Here is a 19574-nt window from a genome sequence, read left to right on the forward strand (position 1 = left end):
GAGAATGACAGAGAGGTGTGTGAAGAACTCAACAAGAGGTTCCAGGAGGTCTTCACAATAGAACAAGGTGAGGTCACTGTGCTAGGAGAAAGGGAGGTAAACCAGGCGGCCTTGGAAGAGTTCGAAATTACGAGAGGGGAGGTCAAGAGACAACTGCTGGATCTGGATGTTAGAAAGGCTGTTGGTCCAGATGGGATCTCACCATGGATACTGAAAGAGTGTGCAGAGGCACTTTGCTTGCCACTCTCCATAGTGTATAGTAAGTCACTGGAGACGGGAGACCTACCAGAAATATAGAAGACGGCGAATGTGGTAGATACAATATACAAATATACAAAAGATACAATATACAATATACAAAAAGGGCGACAGGCAAGAGGCACTGAACTACAGGCCAGTGTCCTTGACTTGTATACCATGTAAGGTGATGGAGAAGATCGTGAGAAAAAACCTGGTAACACATCTGGAGAGAAGGGACTTCGTGACAAATCGCCAACATGGGTTCAGGGAGGGTAAATCTTGCCTTACAGGATTGATAGAATTCTACGATCAGGTGACAAAGATTAAGCAAGAGAGGGCTGGACGGACTGCATTTTCTTGGATTGTCGGAAAGCCTTTGACACAGTACCGCATAAGAGGCTGGTACATAAGCTGGAGAGACAGGTAGGTGTAGCTGGTAAGGTGCTCCAGTGGATAAGGGAGTATCTTAGCAATAGGAAGCAGAGAGTTACGGTGAGGGGTGAGACCTCCGATTGGCGTGAAGTCACCAGTGGAGTCCCACAGGGCTCTGTACTCGGTCCTATCTTGTTTCTGATATATGTAAATGATCTCCCAGAGGGTATCGATTCATTTCTCTCAATGTTTGCAGACGATGCTAAAATTATGAGAAGGATTAAAACAGAAGAGGACTGTTTGAGGCTTCAAGAAGACCTAGACAAGCTGAAGGAATGGTCGAACAAATGGTTGTTAGAGTTTAACCCAACCAAATGTAATGTAATGAAGATAGGTGTAGGGAGCAGGAGGCCAGATACAAGGTATCATCTGGGAGAGGAAATTCTTCAGGAGTCAGAGAAGGAAAAAGACTTGGGGGTTGATATCACGCCAGACCTGTCTCCTGCAGCACATATGAAGCGGATAACATCAGCGGCATACGCCAGGCTGGCCAACATACGAACGGCATTCAGAAACTTGTGTAAAGAATCATTCAGAACTTTGTATACCACATATGTCAGGCCAATCCTGGAGTATGCAGCCCCAGCATGGAGTCCATATCTAGTCAAGGATAAGACTAAACTGGAAAAGGTTCAAAGGTTTGCCACCAGACTAGTACCCGAGCTGAGAGGTATGAGCTACGAGGAGAGACTATGGGAATTAAACCTCACTTCGCTGGAAGACAGAAGAGTTAGGGGGGACATGATCACCACATTCAAGATTCTGAAGGGAATTGATAGGGTAGATAAAGACAGTCTATTTAACACAAGGGGAACACGTACAAGGGGACACAGGTGGAAACTGAGTGCCCAAATGAGCCACAGAGATATTAGAAAGAACTTTTTTAGTGTCAGAGTGGTGGACAAATGGAATGCATTAGGAAGAGATGTGGTGGAGGCTGACTCCATACACAGTTTCAAGTGTAGATATGATAGAGCCCAATAGGCTCAGGAATCTGTACACCTGTTGATTGACGGTTGAGAGGCGGGACCAAAGAGCCAGAGCTCAACCCCCGCAAACACAACTAGGTGAGTACAACTAGGTGAGTACACACCCGGTGGCTGTGTTGATAGCACGCTGGACACGTAATCCTGTGGCCCGGGTTCGATTCTCGGCTCCGGCGAGAAACAAAAATGGGCAGAGTTTCTTTCATCTTGATGCTCCTGTTACCTTGTAGTAAATAGATACCTGCAGTTAGACAGCTGTTACGGGCTGCTTCATGGAGGTGTGTGTGTGTGTGTGTGTGTGTGTGTGTGTGTGTGTGTGTGTGTGTGTGTGTGTGTGTGTGTGTGTGTGTGTGTGTGTGTGTGTGTGTGTGTGTGTGTGTGTGTGTGTGTGTGTGTGTGTGTGTGTGTGTGTGTGTGTGTGTGTGTGTGTGTGTGTGTGTGTGTGTGTGTGTGTGTGTGTGTGTGTGTGTGTGTGTGTGTGTGTGTGTGTGTGTGTGTGTGTGTGTGTGTGTGTGTGTGTGTGTGTGTGTGTGTGTGTGTGTGTGTGTGTGTGTGTGTGTGTGTGTGTGTGTGTGTGTGTGTGTGTGTGTGTGTGTGTGTGTGTGTGTGTGTGTGTGTGTGTGTGTGTGTGTGTGTGTGTGTGTGTGTGTGTGTGTGTGTGTGTGTGTGTGTGTGTGTGTGTGTGTGTGTGTGTGTGTGTGTGTGTGTGTGTGTGTGTGTGTGTGTGTGTGTGTGTGTGTGTGTGTGTGTGTGTGTGTGTGTGTGTGTGTGTGTGTGTGTGTGTGTGTGTGTGTGTGTGTGTGTGTGTGTGTGTGTGTGTGTGTGTGTGTGTGTGTGTGTGTGTGTGTGTGTGTGTGTGTGTGTGTGTGTGTGTGTGTGTGTGTGTGTGTGTGTGTGTGTGTGTGTGTGTGTGTGTGTGTGTGTGTGTGTGTGTGTGTGTGTGTGTGTGTGTGTGTGTGTGTGTGTGTGTGTGTGTGTGTGTGTGTGTGTGTGTGTGTGTGTGTGTGTGTGTGTGTGGTGTGTGTGTGTGTGTGTGTGTGTGTGTGTGTGTGTGTGTGTGTGTGTGTGTGTGTGTGTGTGTGTGTGTGTGTGTGTGTGTGTGTGTGTGTGTGTGTGTGTGTGTGTGTGTGTGTGTGTGTGTGTGTGTGTGTGTGTGTGTGTGTGTGTGTGTGTGTGTGTGTGTGTGTGTGTGTGTGTGTGTGTGTGTGTGTGTGTGTGTGTGTGTGTGTGTGTGTGTGTGTGTGTGTGTGTGTGTGTGTGTGTGTGTGTGTGTGTGTGTGTGTGTGTGTGTGTGTGTGTGTGTGTGTGTGTGTGTGTGTGTGTGTGTGTGTGTGTGTGTGTGTGTGTGTGTGTGTGTGTGTGTGTGTGTGTGTGTGTGTGTGTGTGTGTGTGTGTGTGTGTGTGTGTGTGTGTGTGTGTGTGTGTGTGTGTGTGTGTGTGTGTGTGTGTGTGTGTGTGTGTGTGTGTGTGTGTGTGTGTGTGTGTGTGTGTGTGTGTGTGTGTGTGTGTGTGTGTGTGTGTGTGTGTGTGTGTGAAAAAAATAGTAGTTAGAAACAGTTGATTGATTGACAGTTGAGAGGCGGGCCGAAAGAGCAGACTCATCCCCCGCAAGCACAACTAGGTGAACACACACACACACAGTTAGGGCTGGTTGTTGTTTAGATTCAGCTACTCGGAACAAATGTTCCGAGTAGCACGGGCTATAGTGAGCCCGTCTAGGGCTGGTGTTGTGAACACAGTCTTCAGGGGCTGGTATAAAGAAATTAAAATGACCATCTGTGCAAGGTAGGAGGTTGCAGATACTTGAAGTTAGGCTCACCAATTTCTTTGTAACAGTAATTGGGTACGTGTTTTGGTGGTGTCTGAGGTCTTGCTCCCCTCCTACCGTGCCACTTAAGGGGAGTACCTCAATCACTAGCGGAGAGTCCCTCACTCAGCATTGTATTCCGTAAGCAGTGAGGTAAACCAGCCGCTCCCAGCTCTCCAATATCTGCATGCACTCACGCGGGCTCCTTGCTACCGGTTTACCCACCACAGAAGTCCGTAGCCTAGGTCGCCAATCTGGCTAGTGACTTACATACGGCCAAATAATTTATATTAATTCAGTTGTAAATAGCCTTAGCATAAGGTTTTCTTAATTGTGTTCAGTGTTTAAACCCAGCCTCCGGCAAACAATATAGAGGGTGAAGATGGGAATAAATCTATACACATTATGTAAAAATATATAAACATATACTGAAAATAATGGTACTCAGGCTTAAGGCCAAAAATTAGATTAACTCAGTATTTGGCAACACTGCTGTGGACCTCGAATATAATATGGCAACACCGCTCAGCAAATCCCAAATCAGAAATCATTAGGCTTTTACTCTACTCGATGTTTTCCAGCAAAAATCAAATGTTACTTCAATTTCACACACATATAATAGTTCTCCACCGCAATGACATACAATTATTCTTGGTCAGGCAAATTCTAGTATACCATTATCTTATGTAAATACATAAGCCAGATTGAGACATACGTAAATGTCTCAATCTGGCTGTCTCGCCACAATAAAATCACGTGATCATAAAACAATTTATATCCACTTTATATCAAACAAGAGGAACGGGGAGGGAACTTAATCTACCTTAATATTGTAGAATGTCGGCTTCAATCTTAGCAGCTTGTTGAGGCTGGTACAGTTCTCACCAGGACATTATATGGGGTTCCTGGAGAATTCCTCCCTCTAGTCTTCCTTGATAAAATCCTGGTTGATCTCGCTCTCCTCTGCGACGTATCAACTGATGACTGACCTCGCCTGAAGGTCACATTGGTGTATCACGAATGTCTCCCACACGTCTGCCGATCTCCCATGTTGATTACTGGTCCTCTCCTCCCATGTAGACGTGACATATGGCCCAGAAGTTGCTTCCCTCTAAGACTGCTCAGCTGCCGAGACACGCTGACCAGGACTACCCGCAAATGGTTCCCACAATATCCACACCTGGAGCGGCCCGCGGACTGACACTCGATCCCCCAGCACCGCCTCTTGAGACACTTAGGTGTACACTGACGTCACGGAGCCTCTTGTGACCTTCTGTTTCAGTCCAGCACTCCTAATCTTGTTCCAGAAGTTGACTAGTGACTCCGCTAAAATGTCTCTTGAGTACTGCTAAGCTCGACGTCCCTCCTTGTGGCTTAAACTTTGCCGTGCGGGACCGACATGTGACACATCTTGTCACGTTGACCTTTAGGAAAACAGAGACAGTGGGCGGGTTTCCCACCTAGACCCAGGGCGCTGACGTCATACATTACGTCATGCCAGGGAGCTCTGATTGGTCAAACTGGACACCCCCCCCCCCCGCATTCGACCAATAACTTTTCCCCAAAACCAGTAAGACTTGGTGCCCTTTCCCCAGAACATTTTGGCGGGAATCCTCGTCGTCGCCTCTTAAGTCGAGCCGCCATATGCGCATGCAAGGCCGACTCTCACCACTTCCCCACCCGAGCTTAAAACTTTAACAATTCAAATCTTCGGCATCTCGCCTCCTAATTATTATCAAACGAAAATAGGTATCTTCTAGGCTATGGTCAATGGGGAGTGAGACTTTTAATAGTAGGGAGAGGAGTGTATTTCGAGGGTCCACGTAACAGTGTCCAACATGGTTGGATAGTGCGTTGGCATAAATAAAATGAATGCCAATTGACATAGAGTCAATGGGACCCTCACGAGGAATCTTGCAATATTGTATTAACAGGAGTTGAAATTATTTATTTTCTTTTTGATTTGTAATATAATATAAAGTATTAAAATTAAAAAAATTCTGACATTCATACTTTTTCCTGTAAGAGCCTGTAATATGTATTCCTGACATTATACTCTCCCCATCCCCCACACTCACCCACCTATTGCCTCCTGAGTGTCTGGAGTCAGACTTAGCAGTCAGAGAATATAAATATATATATATATATATATATATATATATATATATATATATATATATATATATATATATATATATATATATATATATATATTATATATATATATATATATAATATATATATATATATATATATATATATATATATATAATATATATATAATATATATATATATATATATATATATATATATATATATATATATATATATATATATATATAAAGGTGTAGGGAGCAGGTGACAGTAGCGTGGACCAAGCCGTGACACAAAGAGCAGGGAATGTTCACGCACTCCGTCTCCATGACCTCGTAGTCTGGTGGATAGCGCGCAGGACTCGTAATTCTGTGGCGCGGGTTCGATTCCCGCACGAGGCAGAAACAAATGGGCAAAGTTTCTTTCACCCTAAATGCCCCTGTTACCTAGCAGTAAATAGGTACCTGGGAGTTAGTCAGCTGTCACGGGCTGCTTCCTGGGGGTGGAGGCCTGGTCGAGGACCGGGCCGCGGGGACACTAAAGCCCCGAAATCATCTCAAGATAACCTCAAGATAACCCACAAAGGCGATTGCAAACGGGAGGCAGTTTGATGTTGCGTGCACCGCTCCAGCACACCCCTCTGTAGTCACTCTTCTCTCCAGCTGCCACAACGTACAACATCCAACATCCTAGCCAGAAACGTATGAACCCAAACCACCCGCCTAACCTAACCAACCGATGCACAGAAAAAGTGGAATTTTGTGAGCCGTTGCTTACCACATTTGGTACGTTGGTTTCTGGTTTCTAGGTTTCTAGTTTCTAGTACGACCCTAGCGTGGTACTGGGTGAGACGGCTGGTGGTTGCTGTAGCCCCGTGACGGAGTACAGTGTATTGATTACCCTCCTCGCCTGTTTTGCTATTGTTGATTGGAAATTCCTCGTGTTTTCTTTAATTGGGTAGTTGAAGGGGTGGTGTATTTATTTTTAGGCGTGCGTGTGTGTGGGGGAGGTGTGTTTGTGTGGGGAAAGAGAGGTGTGTTTGTGTGTATGTTGTGGGAGGGAGGTGTGTTTGTGCGTGTGTGTATTTACTATTTGTATCTGCAGAAACGAGATATTAGCTCTTGGACCCCGCCTTTCTAACCAATTTATTTTTCCTCTATTATTTCTACTATATATATTTCCTCTAACACACGCACACACACACATCCCCAGAAAGCAGCCCGTAGTAGCTGTCTAACTCCCAGATACCTATTTATTGCTAGGTTAACAGGAGCACCAGGGTGAAAGAAACTGTCCATTTGTTTCTGCCTTTGCTGGAGATGAAACCCGGGCACTTTGGACTACGACCCCAGAGCGCTGTCCACTCAGCCGCGAGGTCCCATTTATGTACTCACCTAGTTGTGCTTGCGGGGGTTGAGCTCCGGCTCTTTCGTCCCGCCTCTCAACCGTCAATCAACTGGTGTACAGATTCCTGAGCCTACTGGGCTCTATCATATCTACATTTGAAACTGTGTATGGACATTTTTTAAATTTTTTAAAATTTTGCCCCGAGGGGCGAGTTTATTGGGCAGCGCCACTCATCTTGTGAGTGGACACACCACCATAGCAGCATGTACAACACTCCCCAATAGGAAGAAAACCCGCTGGGTTGTTCATCCTGTCACTTGTACCCAGACACAGCTGGGACTTGCTTAACTGTCTCAAGTGAACAGCTCCTCAAACAAGAAGATTAACATCTATCAACCCTTAAAAGCTTACGTTATCTTGCGGGTGCAAAATGGGGAAGTCTTTTAAGAACAGCATCAATATTTGACAAATAGTGTTTTCCTAACTCAAACAATGTGGGGTTTATTATTCTACACATATTTCTGATATCTCTCAAGTGTTCACATTCACGTAGATAGTGGTATGGAGTCAGCCTCCACCACATCACTGCCTAATGCATTCCATTTGTTATCTTGAGATGATTTCGGGGCTTAGCGTCCCCGGGGCCCGGTCCTCGACCAGGCCTCATTTTTGTTACACTCCATAACCCCCCCCCCCCCAGGAAGCAGCCCGTAGCAGCTGTATAACTCCCAGGTACCTATTTTACTGCTAGGTTACAGAAGCATCAAGGTGAAAGAAACTCTGTCCATTTTTTTCCGCCTCCACCGGGGATCGAACCTGGACCCTCAGGACTACGAATCCGAAGCGCTGTCCACTCAGCTGTCAGGCCCCTGCTGACCCTGTTAACAACATTAACACTGAAAAAAGTTCTTTCTAATGTCCCTGTGGCTCATTTGGGTACTCATTTTCCACCTGTGTCCCCTTGTTCGCGTACCATCCGTGTTAAATAGTTTATCTTTATATACCCTGTCAATTCCTGAGAATTTTGTAGGTAGTGATCATGTCTCACCTAATTTTTCTGTCTTCCAGTGTCATGAGGTTCAGTTCCAGTAATCTTTCCTCATAGCTAATTCCTCTCAGCTCGGGGACTAGCCTGGTTCCATACCTCTGAACCTCTTCTAACTTCCTTTTGTTTTTGACTAGATGTGGACCCCATGCTGGAGTCGCATATTCCAGTATTGGTCTGACATATGAGGTATACAAGGTCCTGAATGATTCCTTACACAAGTTTCTGAAGGCAGTTCTTATGTTCGCCAGCCTTGCATACGCCGCTGATGTTATCCTCTTGATGTGGGCTTCAGGGGACTGATCTGGTGTAATATCAACCCAAAGATCTTTCTCTTGTCCTGACTCCTGAAGGATTTCCTCTCCCAGCTGGTACCTTGTGTTCAGCCTCCTGCTCCCTACGCTTGTCTTCATCACTTTGCACTTCCTCGAGTTAAACTCTAGTAGCGATTTGTGGGACCCTTCCTTCGGTGTGTGTGTACTCATTTAATTGTACTCACCTAATTGTGCTTGCGGGGGTTGAGCTCTGGCTCTTTGGTCCCGCCTCTCAACTGTCAATTAACTGATGAACTGCGTGTACTCACCTATATGTACTCACCTATTTGTGCTTGCAGGATCGAGCATTGACTCTTGGATCCCGCCTTTCCAGCTATCGGTTGTTTACAGCAATGACTCCTGTCCCATTTCCCTATCATACCTAGTTTTAAAAGTATGAATAGTATTTGCTTCCACAACCTGTTCCCCAAGTGCATTCCATTTTTCCACTATTCTCACGCTAAAAGAAAACTTCCTAATATCTCTGTGACTCATCTGAGTTTCCAGTTTCCACCCATGTCCCCTCGTTCTGTTATTATTACGTGTGAACATTTCATCTATTTCCACTTTGTCAATTCCCCTGAGTATTTTATATGTCCCTATCATATCTCCTCTCTCCCTTCTTTTCTCTAGTGTCGTAAGGTTCAGTTCCTTCGGCCGCTCTTCATATCCCATCCCTCGTAACTCTGGGACAAGCCTCGTCGCAAACCTCTGAACCTTCTCCAGTTTCTTTATGTGTTTTTTCAGGTGGGGGCTCCATGATGGCGCGGCATACTCTAAGACGGGTCTCACGTAGGCAGTGTAAAGCGCCCTAAAAGCCTCCTCATTTAGGTTTCTGAATGAAGTTCTAATTTTCGCCAGTGTAGAGTACGCTGCTGTCGTTATCCTATTTATATGTGCCTCAGGAGTTAGATTAGGTGTCACATCCACTCCCAGGTTTCTTTCTCGAATCGTTACAGGTAGGCTGTTCCCCTTCATTGTGTACTGTCCCTTTGGTCTCCTGTCCCCTGATCCCATTTCCATAACTTTACATTTACTGGTGTTAAACTCCAGTAGCCATTTCCCTGACCATCTCTGCAGCCTGTTTAAGTCCTCTTGGAGGATCCTACAATCGTCGTCTGTCACAACTCTTCTCATTAATTTTGCGTCATCCGCAAACATTGACATGTATGATTCCACTCCTGTAAACATATCATTTACGTAAATTAGAAAGAGGATTGGTCCCAGCACCGATCCTTGAGGTACTCCACTTGTTACTGTTCGCCAGTCCGACTTCTCGCCCCTTACCATTACCCTCTGGCTCCTTCCTGTTAGGTAGTTCTTCACCCATACTAGGGCCTTTCCGCTTACTCCTGCCTGCCTCTCAAGTTTGTATAGCAGTCTCATGTGCGGTACCGTATCAAAGGCCTTTTGGCAGTCAAGAAATATGCAGTCTGCCCAGCCTTCTCTGTCCTGCCTTATCCTTGTTACTTTATCATAGAATTCTAAAAGGTTTGTTAGGCATGATTTCCCTGTCCAGAACCCATGTTGGTGCTTGTTTACAAACCCAATGCTCTCCAGGTGCTCAACAAGTCTTAGCCTAATTATTCTTTCAAGTATTTTGCAGGGGATGCTTGTCAGTGATACGGGTCTGTAGTTAAGTGCCTCCTCCCTATCACCTTTTTTGAAAATCGGTACGACATTTGCCTCCTTCCAGCAACTGGGCAATTCTCCCGACATAAGTGACTCATTAAAGATCATTGCCAGAGGCACGCTGAGAGCCTGCGCTGCCTCTTTAAGTATCCACGGTGATACTTTGTCTGGTCCAACAGCTTTATTTGCATCCAGTGTTGTCAACTGTTTCATTACATCCTCTGCTGTCACCTCTATATCTGATAGTCTTTCATCTTGGGTAATCTCTTCTAACAATGGGAGCTGCTCAAGCTCGGTTGTGAACACTCCATGGAATTTTGCATTCAGTACCTCGCAGATTTCCTTGTCGCTTTCTGTATATGCCCCTTCTGTTTTCCTCAGTCTTGTCACTTGGTCATTTACCGACATCTTCCTTCTTATATGGCTATGTAGTAATTTTGGTTGCTTTTTCGCTTTGACTGCAATATCATTCTCATAATTTCTTTCCGACACTCGTCTTATGTTAATGTAATCATTCCTAGCTCTGTTACATCTAATCCTGTTGTCCTCTGTCCTTTGTCTTCTGTACTTCCTCCACTCCCTCCTGCTTCTCACCTTTGCTTCCTGACACTGTCTATTAAACCATGGGTTATTATATTCCCTCCTGCTTTTTTCCTTTATTGTTGGAATAAATCTCTCTTCAGCCTCCTTGCATTTCAATATGACTTGGTTCATCATACCTTGCACTGTTTTTCCTCTAAGTTCTTCCTCCCACTGCACTTCTCCCAGGTAGTCCCTTATCCTTCTGTAGTCCCCTTTTCTGTAATCAAGTCTCCTTTCCCGGACCTCTTGTCCTTTGGTCACAATTTTAAGCTCCATCATGTAGTCAAGACTAGGACACAATGGTCACTAGCTCCTAGTGGTATTTCATGTTCCAACTGCTCGATGTCTTCTACATTCTGGGTGAAAATGAGATCTAATAGGCTGGGCGTATCCCCTCCTCTTTCCCTAGTATCTTCTTTCACATGCTGTGTTAGGAAATTCCTGTCAATAACGTCTACCAGCTTCGCTCCCCAAGTCTCCTCCCCGCCATGGGGATTCCTCATTTCCCAATCTATCTCTCCGTGATTTAGGTCCCCCATGACCAGCAGCTTCGCTCTCATTCTATGCGCTAAAGTTGCTGCCCTCTGCAGTTCATCTATACATGTCTTGTTGCTGTCCTCGTACTCCTGCCTGGGCCTTCTACTGTTTGGTGGGGGATTGTAGAGTATCAAGATTACAATCTTCTTCCCATCCACTGTCAGAGTTCCATGTATGAAGCTCGTGCTTTCATTGGTACCCGGATTTTCCAGCTCATCAAACTTCCATTTCCGCTTTATTAGTAGTGCCACTCCTCCTCCCTGTCTCTGTGTCCTTTCTTTTCTTATCACCTGGTACCCCTCTGGAAAGATTGCATCCGAGATCATGCCATTTATTTTAGTTTCTACTATTGCCACTATGTCTGGGTCTGCCTCACTAACTCTTTCTTTTATCTCTTCTGCTTTATTGGCTACCCCATCTGCATTGGTGTACCAAACCTTGAGACTCTTCTTGGAAACTCGGGTGTCAGAGTTCCCCCTTTCACCAGGGGTCTGGGGGGAACTGGGGGGTGTCTGGGGGGCAAGTGGGGGCTGTGGGGGTGAGTGGGGGGTGCTAGGGGGGTGCCTGGGAGTGCCTGGTAGGCGAATGGGGTCTGGGCATCTAGGGGGGTAGGAAGGGCATAATGGGTCTGAAAGTTAGGGGTCTGAATAGCATAGGGGGGTTGAGAAATAGAGTAAGACTGAGAGTCAGATAGAGGTTGAGAGGTTGGGGGGAGAGGGATGCTGAGGGCAGAGGGCTGAGATGAGAATGGAGCATGGGTGCTGGGAGTGGAAGAGAGGGTGTATTAGTTAGGGGGGAATCGGGGGTAGGTGGGGGTTTTGGGGTAGAAGGGGGGAAGAGGGAGATGGGGGAAGGTGTTAGGGGGTCACAAGGTGAGGGGGTTAAATGTGGGCTGGAGGTGCATAGGAGGGGTGAGGGTTGGGTGGGGTTTGGGGGTGAGTGGAAGAGGGGTGCAGTGGAAGCTGGGGTGGAGTAGATGGAATTGAAGTCAATGGGGTAGAAGGGGCAGGGGAGTAGGAAGGGGTAGTTGGGGAGGGGGAATGGGAAGGTGGATTTGGGGAGGGCATGGCTTGACCCACTGGGGTCGTTGTCAGGTGTGATGTAGCAGGGGCAGGGGAATCGTTGGGGAGGTGCAAATGTGGAAGGGACAGGGGGGTTTTGGGAGGCTGAGGCAGGGGGGAGGTATAGGAGGGCTGAGTTGGGGAGGATGCAACCTGGGAGGTGACCTGGGAGGTGGCCTGGGAGGTGACCTGGGATGTGACCTGGGAGGTGAGACTACCTGAGAGGCTAGTTCGGTGTCGTTGTTGCCATCTATTCTTGTGGGCTATTTGCTCATCTTTCGTCATAAACCTCTCTATAAACACATTGTAATGGGTTTCACTTCCTCTGAGTAAATGCTTGTTCCTCATTATGTACTCCACAGCCTCCTCATTGGAGAACTGCACCAGAACAGGTCTATTCTTCTTACAATTGTAAGGTCCAACCCGGCGGCTGATATCCACCTCGTGTTCTGCCATTCCTGCTCCAATACATCTCAATATCTCATGCAATTCGTATTTTTCCGTTTCTATTCTCTCTTGTCTTGTTGGTGCCCCAGATTCGAATAATCCATGTATGATAATAGACCGTCTCCTCAGTAATTCATTGTCATGCTGGTAGCCTGTCCCCTGGGGATTCTCCATCCCAACCGCAGTCACTAACCCATCCCCCACTAATCCTCTGTCCTTAGCCATGTTGTTAATCCTTCCTAATTCGTTTGTGATACGAGCACATTCCCTCTCCCAGTCCTCTCTTCCCTTCCTAATCTCTTCCTGAACATAGAGCATAAGTTCTTGTTTCTGCCTCTCTACCGCATCCTGTATTTGCTGAAATAACTCACTTTTAATCCCTTGAATTAGATCCTCCATCCAATCGCTCCTTCTCTCTACAAATTTCCCTATTAATTTGTCTACAAATCTGTCCTCCTCCTCATCCCTGCTGGTGATTGACCTTGAACCCCTTCTAGTCATTGCAGTAACAATCTAGCCAAAAAGGCGCTCCTCAATACCTTGCACAATCTGCAGCACAAACAGGCGAGAAAGTACTCCACGCGGCTGGTCAAGATGTGAGGTCGCTGCGTCCCGCGTCACAGCTGGTGAGGTCACTAGTGGTGAGGTCACTCCGGCTCCACAATTTCGGCTCCACAATTTCACAATACCACGATGTACTCGACACTTATTTTCAGTGGTGGTGTTTGTACTGTTTTTCTTCACTTTCTTGTGGTTTGAGTGAGCTTACTAGTTATTCAATCACTCATATACACTCATATACGCATATACACAGATTATTCCCCCCAATTCACTAGCTACGCAAGAGCTTCCCAGACCCTTCTGACCTCCGCGGCTGTCTGACCTGTGTGTGTGTGTGTGTGTGTGTGTGTGTGTGTGTGTGTGTGTGTGTGTGTGTGTGTGTGTGTGTGTGTGTGTGTGTGTGTGTGTGTGTGTGCGTGCGTGTGTGTGTGTGTGTGTGTGTGTGTGTGTGTGTGTGTGTGTGTGTGTGTGTGTGTGTGTGTGTGTGTGTGTGTGTGTGTGTGTGTGTGTGTGTGTGCGTGCGTGCGTCCGTGCGTCCGTGCGTCCGTGCGTCCGTGCGTCCGTGCGTCCGTGCGTGCTTGCGTGCGTGTGCGTGTCAAACTCCTAGGTGCGCAGAGACATCAGGTGAAATGAAACGTTGCCCAAAACCCGCTATCACGCCACTGGGGATTGAATCTGCGATCCTCGATTGCGAATCGATGCAACATAGGACAAGCCACCACACAAGCTTGGAGTCACAGCAGCAGGGGCCGCTGACGTGACCCTGTAAAACGTCCCCAAGACGTTATTTTATGTTTTTAATAACGTAAATAAACGATGAGATTACGATATCATCACCGTGGTGTTGTCACAATCCGTGCTCAGGTACGCTAACATGGAAGCAACGTTATCTTATCGAACCAAGGTTATCTTGGCCCAGATGTTGGTGCTGGTAACAGCGATGCTTCGCCAAAACAGAAATAGAGGCTAATTTGGTCTTATATTCTGATTCAAGCGAAGGGTTTTGTGTTTGGGGTGAACACAAGGATTGTGGTCGGGGCTCGAGGAGTGACATTCCTCCGGCTCTCGCACGCTGGTGTCACTAGGGTCTAGGTTATGCACGGTGACATCATCAAGGTCTGGCTTATGTACAGTGACGCCCTCAACGTCGCGGCTGTACACAGTGACGCCACCAAGGTCTGGGGGTTGTATATGATGGCATCATATACCACCACACCACCATTTACTACCAAACATCCCCATACACTGCCACACTACAATGCACCGCCACAGTGCCATACTCCACCATACACCAGCGTCCCACGACCCTCACCACCACGCACCATCACCACGGCAACACACCGCGCACATTCCAAGCGACACACACACAAAGTGCACAATGCTCATGTACTACACACACACACACACATAATTTATAAGATCGATCAGACATGAATGGATGAAGGAGATGAAGCAGCAGTCCCCGAGGCCCCATCACCTCCCCCCCCCCCAAGCGTAAACTGACCACACCCCCCAAGCGTAAACTGGCCACACCCCCCAAACACCTCCATTGATTAAACCCAATTACACAAATTCCCCCAAAACTGTAAGCGGATGGAATTACAAAAACTGCTTAGTAACTAAGAGGAGGGTGCGCTAAGGCACTATGACTATATAGCACTTGGATGGGGCGTGAGAACAAGGAGCTGAGATCAATGTGAAACAATTACTTATAATTTCAGTTTCGTTCTCTCTTAAGGATGATCTAGATCGTAGAACCGGAAAAATGTGTTGTTATTGGTCTATCAAACTTTAAGGTGTTGCTATAGATTCATCACTCCCTAAGATGTTCTAAATTATCTAACAACCCGTCGTCTTTCCTATAGATCTATCTAGCCCCAAGGTCTTCCTATAGACCTGTCAAACCCCAAGGTCTTCCTATAGACCTATCAAACCCCAAGGTCTTCCTATAGACCTATCAAACCCCAAGGTCTTCCTATAGACCTATCAAACCCCAAGGTCTTCCTATAGATCTGCCAAACCCCAAGGTCTTCCTATAGATCTATCGAGCCCCAAGGTCTTCCTATAGACCTATCAAACCCCAAGGTCTTCCTATAGATCTGCCAAACCCCAAGGTCTTCCTATAGATCTGCCAAACCCCAAGGTCTTCCTATAGATCTGCCAAACCCCAAGGTCTTCCTATAGACCTGTCAAACCCCAAGGTCTTCCTATAGATCTGCCAAACCCCAAGGTCTTCCTATAGACCTATCAAACCCCAAGGTCTTCCTATAGACCTATCAAACCCCAAGGTCTTCCTATAGATCTGCCAAACCCCAAGGTCTTCCTATAGATCTGCCAAACCCCAAGGTCTTCCTATAGACCTGTCAAACCCCAAGGTCTTCCTATAGATCTGCCAAACCCCAAGGTCTTCCTATAGACCTGTCAAACCCCAAGGTCTTCCTATAGACCTATCGAGCCCCAAGGTCTTCCTATAGACCTATCAAACCCCAAGGTCTTCCTATAGACCTATCAAACCCCAAGGTCTTCCTATAGATCTGTCAAACCCCAAGGTCTTCCTATAGATCTATCGAGCCCCAAGGTCTTCCTATAGATCTGCCAAACCCCAAGGTCTTCCTATAGATCTGCCAAACCCCAAGGTCTTCCTATAGACCTGTCAAACCCCAAGGTCTTCCTATAGATCTGCCAAACCCCAAGGTCTTCCTATAGACCTGTCAAACCCCAAGGTCTTCCTATAGACCTATCAAACCCCAAGGTCTTCCTATAGATCTGCCAAACCCCAAGGTCTTCCTATAGACCTGTCAAACCCCAAGGTCTTCCTATAGACCTGTCAAACCCCAAGGTCTTCCTATAGACCTGTCAAACCCCAAGGTCTTCCTATAGACCTATCAAACCCCAAGGTCTTCCTATAGACCTGTCAAACCCCAAGGTCTTCCTATAGACCTGTCAAACCCCAAGGTCTTCCTATAGACCTATCAAACCCCAAGGTCTTCCTATTAAACCCCAAGGTCTTCTTATAGATCTATCGAGCCCCAAGGTCTTCCTATAGATCTATTAAACTCCAAGGTCTTCCTATAGATCTATCGAGCCCCAAGGTCTTCCTATAGATCTATCGAGCCCCAAGGTCTTCCTATAGATCTATTAAACCCCAAGGTCTTCCTATAGATCTATCGAGCTCCAAGGTCTTCCTATAGATCTATTAAACCCCAAGGTCTTCCTATAGATCTATTAAACCCCAAGGTCTTCCTATAGATCTATTAAACCCCAAGGTCTTCCTATAGATCTATTAAACCCCAAGGTCTTCCTATTGATCTATCAAACCCCAAGGTCTTCCTATAGCTCTATCAAACCCCAAGGTCTTCCTATAGATCTATCAAACTCCAAGGTCTTCCTATAGATGTATTAAACCCCAAGGTCTTCCTATAGATGTATTAAACCCCAAGGTCTTCCTATAGATGTATTAAACCCCAAGGTCTTCCTATAGATGTATTAAACCCCAAGGTCTTCCTATAGAAAAGCGGGATTAACCATCTGGGCCGTAATAGCACAGATCAACTCTCACAGATCAGATTGTTTTCTTGATTTGCCACAACGTACAAAATATAAAGTGCTAATCTAACCAGAAACGCACGAACCTAAACAACCCCTGGGGCCTGGGGCCTCGTAGCCTGGTGGATAGCGCGCAGGACTCGTAATTCTGTGGCGCGGGTTCGATTCCCGCACGAGGCAGAAACAAATGGGCAAAGTTTCTTTCACCCTAAATGCCCCTGTTACCTAGCAGTAAATAGGTACCTGGGAGTTAGTCAGCTGTCACGGGCTGCTTCCTGGGGGTGGAGGCCTGGTCGAGGACCGGGCCGCGGGGACACTAAAAAGCCCCGAAATCATCTCAAGATAACCTCAAGATAACCCCTCTAACCCAACCTACCGATGCGTAGAAAACGTGGATATGTGTGAGCCGCTGCTTTTCATAGTAGTTTGTAATTTGAACGTTGGGGGGACCATAGCGTACAAAACGAGACGTATTAGTTGAACAAACAGTGATAAGTAAGATGGATAATATTTTTGTTTTATTTTATATTGATTTTTACTACCAAAGACCTTAACAATTTGCTAAAAGTTTAACCAACACAATGAAGAGGAACAAGAGGAATATCAAGATAATATATGATTAAAAAAGAAGTGAAGAGAGAAGCGAGGGGAACAAATTACAGAATAGGAATAATAACAATAGGATAAAGAGGAGAGAAGCCAAGAGGAATGTGAGGCTGCCATCAACTCCTTCATTCCAGTCAACCAAACTTTCAGTCCTCGTTAGTTAGTGTGTAGAAACCACGTGTTTGTGGTGGGGGGGGGTTGTGGTGGTTGTTTGTGGTAGTTGATTGGGTTATTGTTGTGGTGGGGGATTGTGGTGGTTGTTTGTGGTAGTTGATTGGGTTATTGTTGTGGTGGTTGTTTGTGGTAGTTGATTGGGTTATTGTTTGTGGTGGGGGATTGTGGTAGTTGATTGTGTTGTTTGTGGTGGTTGATTGGGTTATTGTTTGTGGTGGGGGGATTGTGGTGGTTGTTTATGGTAGGTGATTGGGTAATTGTTGTGGTGGTTGATTGGGTTAGTTTGTGGTGGGGGGGATTGTGGTGGTTGTTTGTGGTAGGTGATTGGGTTATTGTTTGTGGTGGGGGATTGTGGTAGTTGATTGGGTTATTGTTTGTGGTGGGGGATTGTGGTAGTTGATTGGGTTGTTGTTTGTGGTGGGGGATTGTGGTAGTTGATTGGGTTATTGTTTGTGGTGGGAGGATTGTGGTAGTTGTTTGTGGTAGTTGATTGGGTTATTGTTTGTGGTGGGGGATTGTGGTAGTTGATTGGGTTATTGTTGTGGTGGGGGATTGTGGTAGTAGATTGGGTTATTGTTTGTGGTGGGGGGATTGTGGGGGTTGTTTGTGGCAGTTGATGAGGTTATTGTTGTGGTGGGGGATTGTGGTGGTTGTTTGTGGTAGTTGATGAAGTTATTGTTTGTGGTGGGGGATTGTGGTGGTTGTTTGTGGTAGTTGATGAAGTTATTGTTTGTGGTGGCAGATTGTAGTGGTCGTTGATTGGGTTATTGTTTATGGTGGGTGTTGTTGGTAGTTGACTGACCTATTGATTGTAGTGGGTGTTTGTGGTGGGGAATTGTGGAGGTTGATTAGGTAGTTGGTTGTGGTAGTTGATTTGTTTTTTGTTTTTGGTGGGTGGCTGTTTTTCCCTATTTCTAATAATTTACCTGAATTTACCTGCAGTAAATTCACTAACACTCTAGTGGCCTCGATGAGGACAGGAAGCCGGCGGCTTGTCAAAGATCCCCCATTTGTCCTGATCCTGATCCTAATAAGATAATCAGCATCCTGATACTAATCACGTCTTCTGTAGTGTAACTTCCCTGAGAAGGATTTGCTAGAGTGGTCTTCGTAAATAGTCACCACACTCTTATAAGACATGTTAGGCACGTATTTATTTATTTATATATATACAAGAGTTCTAATATTCGTGTACAGCCACTAGCACGCATAGTGTTTCGGCAGGTCCTTAATCCTAATTTTCACCGGAATACGACCCGCCAAATCGTTTAACAACCAGGTGCCCATTCACTGCTGGGTAAACAGAGGCTACAGTTAAGGACTGGTGCCTGGTAAATCCTCCCCGGCCAGGATACGAACCCCAGGACAAAGCGCTCGCAAAACGCCAAGCGAGTGTCTTACCACGTATCGTGTTTGATTCTCAAGCAATGTTCAGGCAACTGCAACCTGCCGGTTTTTGAACAGGATAATAGGTCCATATGAAATGTTTCCCCAGAGAACTATTTGTCTGTAGGTAATTATGAGGATAAAGCGCAAAGCCAGCATGACTACAGTATATCGCAAGCTATTTTAACTGTAAATATAGTGGAAGTGGTTTTTTCCTTCCAGGATGGTCACTGAGTAGGCTACCTCTCGTTCCCTCGCCTCAACTGATGCGGGTTTCAATAACCAAAATTATATATACATGTTTCTCCCGCTCATTAGACTCCTTCAGCTGCCAAAATATTGTTCTCTAACGTAGGTTTTATAGTGTAATAAAGGGCTAGGATAAACAAAAGAAATGTGTGTCTTTTCCCAGAAAGGCATTGTTTAGACTTTAAGACAGTTGATACGCGCATTCAAAAAATTCAAAATTCAAATTCAAATTTTATATTCGGGAAAAGTACATAAATAGATGATTTGCAAACATAAAGTTGGATTTATAGATAGAGCTAGTACATACAATACCTAAAGCCACTAATACGTCATAGCGTTTCGGGCATTCGAAGCATTCATGCATTTTCTTAGGCCGACACTCGCGCATTGGAAAGAGTATTCCAAATGTAAATTGCTGTGGACTGTCGGAGCTGTCGCAGACTGAAACACATTTGTCTCTGTGTATCGTTTGTCAAGTGTAAGTGTGTGTGGAGGAGCAGGTGAATGTTCCCAGAGGCACACAGACC

General features: G+C 46.0%; 1 protein-coding gene across 2 annotated transcripts in view; it reads right to left on the minus strand.

Annotated features, from left to right (window-relative positions):
- LOC123755305 (galactosylceramide sulfotransferase) overlaps positions 1-19574 on the minus strand; it is an 87474-nt gene that overhangs the window by 66264 nt on the left and 1636 nt on the right. The gene's annotated exons all lie outside the window — the stretch shown is intronic.

The sequence above is a fragment of the Procambarus clarkii genome, chromosome 20, assembly GCF_040958095.1.
Source record: "Procambarus clarkii isolate CNS0578487 chromosome 20, FALCON_Pclarkii_2.0, whole genome shotgun sequence".
NCBI lineage: Eukaryota > Metazoa > Arthropoda > Malacostraca > Decapoda > Cambaridae > Procambarus > Procambarus clarkii.